Genomic DNA, 7,138 nt, shown 5'->3' on the forward strand with positions numbered 1-7,138 from the left:
CGCGCCCTCTCCGCCTCCGTCGGAGTCGGCTAGTGACATCTCCAGTGTGGGCCTGCTCGTCGTGCCGCCTTCATCGCCGTGCTCTCCCTCCGCCGACTCCGCCCTTCGCGCCTTGCCGTCGGGCCCGGACCCCCCGTCTCCCCTGGTTTGACCTCCCCGGTCCCCATGGGTGGCGGCGGGTGCACTCCCATCGGCGTGCCTTCTCCGACACTCCCACTCGCGGGGGACGCGGCCGGCGACATCCTGGTGCTCGTCGCCCCACTCCCCTCGCTGGTGGACTCCGACGTCCGCCTCGCACCGCCTGCTTCCCCGACCGCGGCGGTGGCCGTTGTTTTGACCACTCCGGCCTCTGCTCACCCTCCTCCGACGGTGGCGTATGCCAGGCGGCCCCGCTCCACCTCGCCGCAGGTGACGGCGTCCCGCCGCAGCGCCCGCCTCGATGCGACCCGCCCAGCGGACTCCTCGGCTCCGTCCATCTCCGAGCGTGCGGAGCTTAGGGCGGCGGTCCGGAACCTCGAGTCAGGTATGGATCCCGCCCTTCCCAGTTCTTCCAGTTGTTCCTTTTCCGCGCTTGAGGCCGTTCCTCTTGGCCACCTTGCCAAGGTGGCCACTGACTCGATCATCATCTTCAGGGGGAGGTTGGTCCCCCCTTAAATCAGATCGCGACCATTAGGTCTCGTGAGATCTTAGATGGCAAGCTGGCTGAGACTCGGGCGCGCTTGCTTCGGCCTCCCAAGGAATCGTCCGCTACCCCCGCGGTTCGCGTTCCTCCGGTGGCCGATGGGGTGATCCGCTCTCGCGCTGCTGCTCTCCACATGCAAAGCGCCTCCCGTGTCCTAGGTTCAAGCAGCCCCCCGATGGGGGCTTAGATGCGGGCCCTTTTCTGGAACATCCGTGGCTTCGGCCATGATGGCCGTCACCTCCAACTCATCGAGTACATGCGAGACGAACACATTGACATCATTTCCATCCAAGAAACCATGCACACCGTGTTCTCCCTCCACGAGCTCGAATGTCTTAGTTCCCACCTCTTCGCCTGGCATTGGCTCCCTTCTAGTGGGACCATAGGCCATTCTGGCGGCATCCTTTTAGGGGTAAAGGATGCCACCTTTGAGGTGGGTGGCATGGACCAGGGTGAATTCTTCCTTAGTATGGAGATCTTCGAGCGTGCTCTTAACTTCAAATGGGAGGTCGTGATTGTGTATGGACCGGCGGACCACCGCGCTCCCCGGCCTTCCTGGCGGAGCTACATCTGAAGATCTCCAACTCCCTCCTCCCAGTTGTAGTGGGCGGAGACTTTAACCTCATCCGATCCCCAGATGAGAAGAATAATGACCGGATTAACCTCCCCCGGATGCAGTTATTCAATGACTGGATCGCAGAGCTGGGTCTCCGTGAGCTAGATCGGACGGGTGCCAGGTTCACTTGGACAAACCGTCAGGTTGACCCGACGCAATCCGTCTTGGATCGCGTCCTAGTTTCCCCGGAGTGGGAATTATGTTGCCCCCTGGCCTCGCTTTGTGCGATTACCCGGATCGGGTCTGACCATGTCCCTCTCCTCCTCTCCACCGCTGACGAGCGCCCCCCCCCCACCCCGCCACATTTCTGGTTCGAGCTCTTCTGGCTTAATCAGGTCGGCTTCCGGGAGGCTGTCGTCGCTCGCTGGATCTCCGCTCGCTCTTCCCCTCATCGCGCCATGTCCGCAGTCGACTCGTGGCACTTCTGTGCCAAGCTCGCCCACCAATTCATGAAGGGTAGGGGTGCTAACCTTGGCCAGGACCTTCGAGAGCGCAAAAAGGCCCTCCTACTGGCTATCCAAGCCCTGGATGCCTGTGCCGACACGTCCGGGATCTCCCCGGATGAGTGGATGCTGCGATATGACCTTGAAGACCAGCTCTCAACCATTTACACGGATGAAGAGGCCTACTGGCGACTGCGCGGTACCCAATGGTGGGTGCTTCGGAGTGATGCCAACACCGCCTATTTCCAGGCAGTGGCGAACGGCCGGCAGCATCGAAACTCCATCCACTGCCTGTGGGATGGAGACACGCCTCTTGTTCGCCCCTCTGCCATCCATGCCCATGTAGACGGCTTCTATAAAGCCCTATTTACCCCACCCCTCGGGGTGGGGCTAGTCTCGCCCCCGACATTTGGTCGGGTGATCAATTGGTCTCAGTTGAGGCCAATGCGGCATTAGTGGCCCCCTTCTCCAAGGATGAGGTCCTCGCGGCTATTAAAGGGATGAACCCCTCCTCGGCCTCAGGACCGGATGGCTTGCCTGTAACGTTCTTCAAAACGTTCTGGCCGACCATCAAGCCGGAGGTCATGGCCCTGTTTGAGGAATTCTACTCGGGCGCCATGGATCTTGGGTGTCTCAACTATGGTATCGTGACCCTCATACCCAAGGTCCCGGGCGCCTCCGACATCCGCCAGTTTCGTCCAATCACAGTGATTAATGTGATATTCCGGATCCTGGCCAAAGGGTACACCAATAGGATGACCCTGCTTGCTGACGCGATTACCCATCCCAACCAATCCGCCTTCATACAAGGCCGATTTATTCTGGATGGGGTGCTGGTATTCCACGAAGTCCTCCATGAGGTCCGGATGAAACGCCATCGGCTGGTCTTTCTGAAGCTAGACTTCCACAAAGAGTACAACATGGTCCACTGGCCCTTCTTGCGGGAAGTGTTGCTTTGCAAGGGCTTTGATGACCATTGGGTGACTCGCGTCATGCAGCTTGTCTCCTGTGGCCGGACCGCTGTGAACATCAACGGTGACATTAGGCCCTACTTCCCCACCCTCTGTGGGGTCCGTCAGGGTGACCCATTCTCGACGTTCCTGTTCAACATGGTGGTTGATGCCCTGGCATCCATCCTTGATAAGGCCAAGGATGCTGGCCATATTTGTGGCATCGTCCCCCACCTAGTCGAAGGGGGAGGGGTCTCCCTCCTTCAATATGCGGATGATACCATAATAATGGTGGAGGGCTCCATCCAAGACATTGCTAACCTGAAGTTCCTCCTCCCGTGCTTCCAACAGATGTCGGGCCTGACCATCAACTTTGATAAGAGCGAAGTGATGGTTCTCGGGTTCCCCCCGGAGGAAGCACGGGCTATTGCGGACCGGCTAAATTGTCGGTTGGGTTCTTTCCCCACGACCTACCTGGGGATCCTCATTAGTGATTCACGCCTCACCATGGCGGATTTTCGCCCCACGGTGACCCGTATGCAACACCGCATTGAGCCCTGGAAAGGGCGCTGGTTGTCGAAGGTTGCTCACGTGATCCTTATCAAGTTTTCCCTTGCCAGCCTTCTTTGGTTCCTCATGAGCTTCTATAGCCTCCGTGAGACCCTTCATCAAGAGATCGCCAAATACCAATCCAGATTCTTCTGGGCTGGGGAGGGGGATAAGCAGAAGTACCATATGGTAAGCTGGCCCGGTATCTGCAAACCCAAGGACCAGGGTGGTCTTGGGATCTTGTCCTCCCGACGCATGAACATTGCCCTCCTGACCCGTTGGCTCTGGCGCATTGCCAATGGCGATGGAGGTCTTTGGCTCACCATCATCCACAACAAGTACCTTCGAGGACAGCCTCTTGCATTCTGTCAGCGCTCGAGCGGCTCCCAGTTTTGACAGGCCATCGTCCAGCTGCTACCTGTGCTTTGCATTGGCACATCCATCTCGGTTGGTACTGGGTCCTCGACCCTGTTCTGGTTTGATCGGTGGATTGGCGACACCCCCCTGGCTGCACGATTTCCGGAGCTCTTCGCCATTGCAGTTGACCCTCGTGTCTCTGTCGAGACGACCCTTATTGACTTAGGGCGCCTCGCTTTCCGCCGCCCCTTTGGCCCTCCTAAAGTTGCCTCTTGGGATGCCCTCCTTCAGGACATCGCCCTCCTCCCTATGGACGGTGTTGTCACCCCGGACGCCATCTCTTGGCGTCTGAAACCTTCCGGCTACTTCTCCACCAAATCCCTCTACGCGGCCATCGCCCCCTCGATGGCCCCCGAGCCCTTTAGTTTGATTTGGGACGTCCGCCTGCCCCTGAAGATCAAGATCTTCCTGTGGCAATGGATCCGAGGCCGCCTCCCGTCTGGTGTGGAGGTCCTTAAGAGTAATGGACCTGGGGATGGGATGTGCCCCATGTGCGACATGGTGGAGGATGCTAACCACATCTTCTTCTCGTGCTCCACGGCTCAGTTCCTTTGGTCCTGTTTCCGCGAGACGGTTGGGGGCCAGTGGTGCAACACCAACTTCCCTGACCTGCTTGCGGAAATTCACGCCTCCCCCCTCGCTACCGCCATAATAGATGGCTTTGCATTAAGGTCCTTGCCTGGACACTTTGGACCGTTCACAATAAGCTTGTCATACAGAAGGTGCCTCTTCGACGTGCTACTGACGCCATCTTTAAAATGTGTGGATACTTGCAGCTCTGGCGACCGCTTAGCCGCCCCCAGGATTGGGACGTCATCAACAACCTCCTCGCTGGCCTTCGATCGATGGCCTTCCGCTTGGCGCCTCCGCTCCCTCCGCCCCCCGGAGCCCGACTAGATGCTCTGCCGCACCCTGCGTGTGCGTGCTATTTTGTTTCTTTAGGGCTTGTTGAGCTGTGCCCTCAGCATTAAACCTTTGACTACTTGACTGTACTAGACCTTTGTGTGTGTGTGTGTGAACCTTGTTGGATGTTTGGCTTGGGCAGTTGCTTTATAATATAAAGCGGGGCGAAAATCTTTTTCAGTAAAGGATAAGTATCCAACATCTTGACAAACGAAAAACATTAGCAGAGTAATACTGTCTTCACCGAAGCTTCAGATATATTCAAATAAACTAATCCTTCATCAAACAAGTAGCAAGATATGTATGTGATTTAACATGCATGCCAATGTGAAATGAAGACTATATCATGTAGAGCCTAGTTGCCTTCTTCCACAGTTCCAGTAAAGCCAAAGGACAGGTTCTTTTGAGCTCAGCATATCCATGGCTTGCTATTATATCATCCACTTTACCCAAAGAGGCAATAAATTCAATGCAAGCATCAGTCAACTTGTTGTAGTGATGCTGATCAGCCAAAACCAGTGTAGTCACCACGGTCTTCACATCTATGTTCTTGCAAAGGATGCTTTCACATATGATCTTCAGTCTTTCCATGGCATACCGATCCGCGGCTACAAGCAAATGTCCAATAATCTCTTTGTACTCATCTTGATATTGGTAAAGATCATCCATGGTGGGCAACGAATCGGTGTATATAAAATGGAGCAGGGCCTCGAAGACTAGAGGTTGCATGTCGCCGATGATAACACAACCCATATCATTTTCCCTCAAGGCACCGTACAACTCTTCCTTAAACACCGGCGACCGCATCGCGAGCACTATCTTGTGGGCAGGAAAAGCCTCCCCTTGAACCTCGAAGGTGACATCGCTTCCCTCTTTCCGTTGCCACAACTTCCTGAGGTGATCCGTGATGTCGGATGGCGGCAACGGCACCTCAGCAAACGATTTGGGCGCTTCCGTGCAGATAGTGATGGCACACTCAATTGTGAGGCGATCGCTGTGAAGGTAAGGCGACACCTCGAGCTTGCTCTTCTTCATGCACTCGGGATGGCCGAAGCACGTTCGGTCGCCAGAGTCGAATTCTGCGGCGACCGTCCTCATCGTACGAGGCGGCGTTGATCCTGTGATGTCCACCAAACTGAGCTCGAAGGTTGCCCTCACCTTGGCCTTCTTGCTGACTAAAAAGAGATAGACCGCCACATAGCCTCCGGAATGCCCAAGCACTCCTTCCTCATAGAAACGAATCTGCCAGTTGTAAGAGCCGACGGTGAATACTTCCGATGATTGTACGTCGAGGCTAACTCGGCCGTACCCTGAGACCTCGAACACGAGCGAGCCCCGCCCTGCACGTCACGTGGACGCCGTGCATCCCATCGCCGCCTCCGTTGCCCGGTTGTCTTGTTCGTGGCCGGGGTGGTGGCCGGTGGCGGGGGAGAAGAGTTTATTAGGGTTTCTTATTAGGGTTTGCATTTGTATGGAGGGTTGGACCGGGAAGCGAAAGGAAAGAGGGTTGGGCCGGGAAGCGGAACGCGCTTCGCTATACTCTCTAAAATCGGGCCCAGGAATCCAAGTCGAATTCCTCCTTAGGACCGAATCAAATCGTGGGACGTCCTATACGCCGCTCTCTGGACGTAGCTGGGAACCGAACCTCGTACATCATGATACAGATCAGGCGCGGCCACCGACTGACCTATCACGCGTTACCGACAAGTTTGCAGCGTCCGTTTTTAAGAATCAACCCCACACAGCAGATCCGAATTACTTTCAGCATTTTAAAAGATTATTTTAAACTAGGTGTTTTCTGAATGCAAACACTTTTCAAATTGGGGAATTGCTTAAAAAATGATTTCTTTTAGAAAAGCAGGAACATTTTTCGAAATCACAAACAATTTTTCCCAAAACAGGAACAATTTTTGAAATTCCAAAAGAAAATTGGGCAAATGCAAACATTCTTTAAACTCCTGAACAAATTTGAAAACACGAACATTTATTTGAAATTTGTGAACATTTTTAAACGGGAACATTTTTGGAAACTCCAAAAAATGAAAACATGAACATTTTTTAAAATACGGTACAAGTTCTGAGAAGTTGTGTATTTTTTTAGCAGAAACATTTGGAACATTAAAAAAAACACAAACAATTGTTTTAATACACGAATATTTTTTGAAATTATGAACAAAATTTAAAAAAAAAACTACCTTCAATTTTATCATCTTTAATAAGCTAAATTTTTTTTTTGAAATTTGTGAACAGTTTTCAGAAAATAAAAATAACTTTTAAAAACAATTTTTTTAATACACGAACAAATTTTGTTAAATACGAACAAGTTTTGAATTTATGAACATAATTTTAAAACACTAAAATTTTGAATTCTGATATGTTTATAAACGCACAAACATTTTACAAAAATTCCAAACTTTTTCTGAAAATAATATAAAAGAAAAAAAATAGAAAAGAAACATAAAGGAAAAAACGAAAAGAAAAAGAATCAAAAACAGAGAAACCAAAAAAGAAGCAGAAACCAAAATTTGAAGACGCGAACATATTTTGAAATTCACGAAAAAAGTTTGAAAACAAGAAC

General features: G+C 52.5%; 2 pseudogenes; one reads left to right on the plus strand and one right to left on the minus strand.

Annotated features, from left to right (window-relative positions):
• Positions 1 to 2,607: 2,607 nt before the first annotated feature.
• On the plus strand, positions 2,608 to 4,628 carry LOC119272120 (annotated as a pseudogene).
• Positions 4,629 to 4,899: 271 nt separating this feature from the next.
• On the minus strand, positions 4,900 to 5,931 carry LOC119266553 (annotated as a pseudogene).
• Between the last annotated feature and the right edge of the window lie 1,207 nt (positions 5,932 to 7,138).

Source organism: Triticum dicoccoides, chromosome 3A, assembly GCF_002162155.2.
Source record: "Triticum dicoccoides isolate Atlit2015 ecotype Zavitan chromosome 3A, WEW_v2.0, whole genome shotgun sequence".
Lineage (NCBI taxonomy): Eukaryota > Viridiplantae > Streptophyta > Magnoliopsida > Poales > Poaceae > Triticum > Triticum dicoccoides.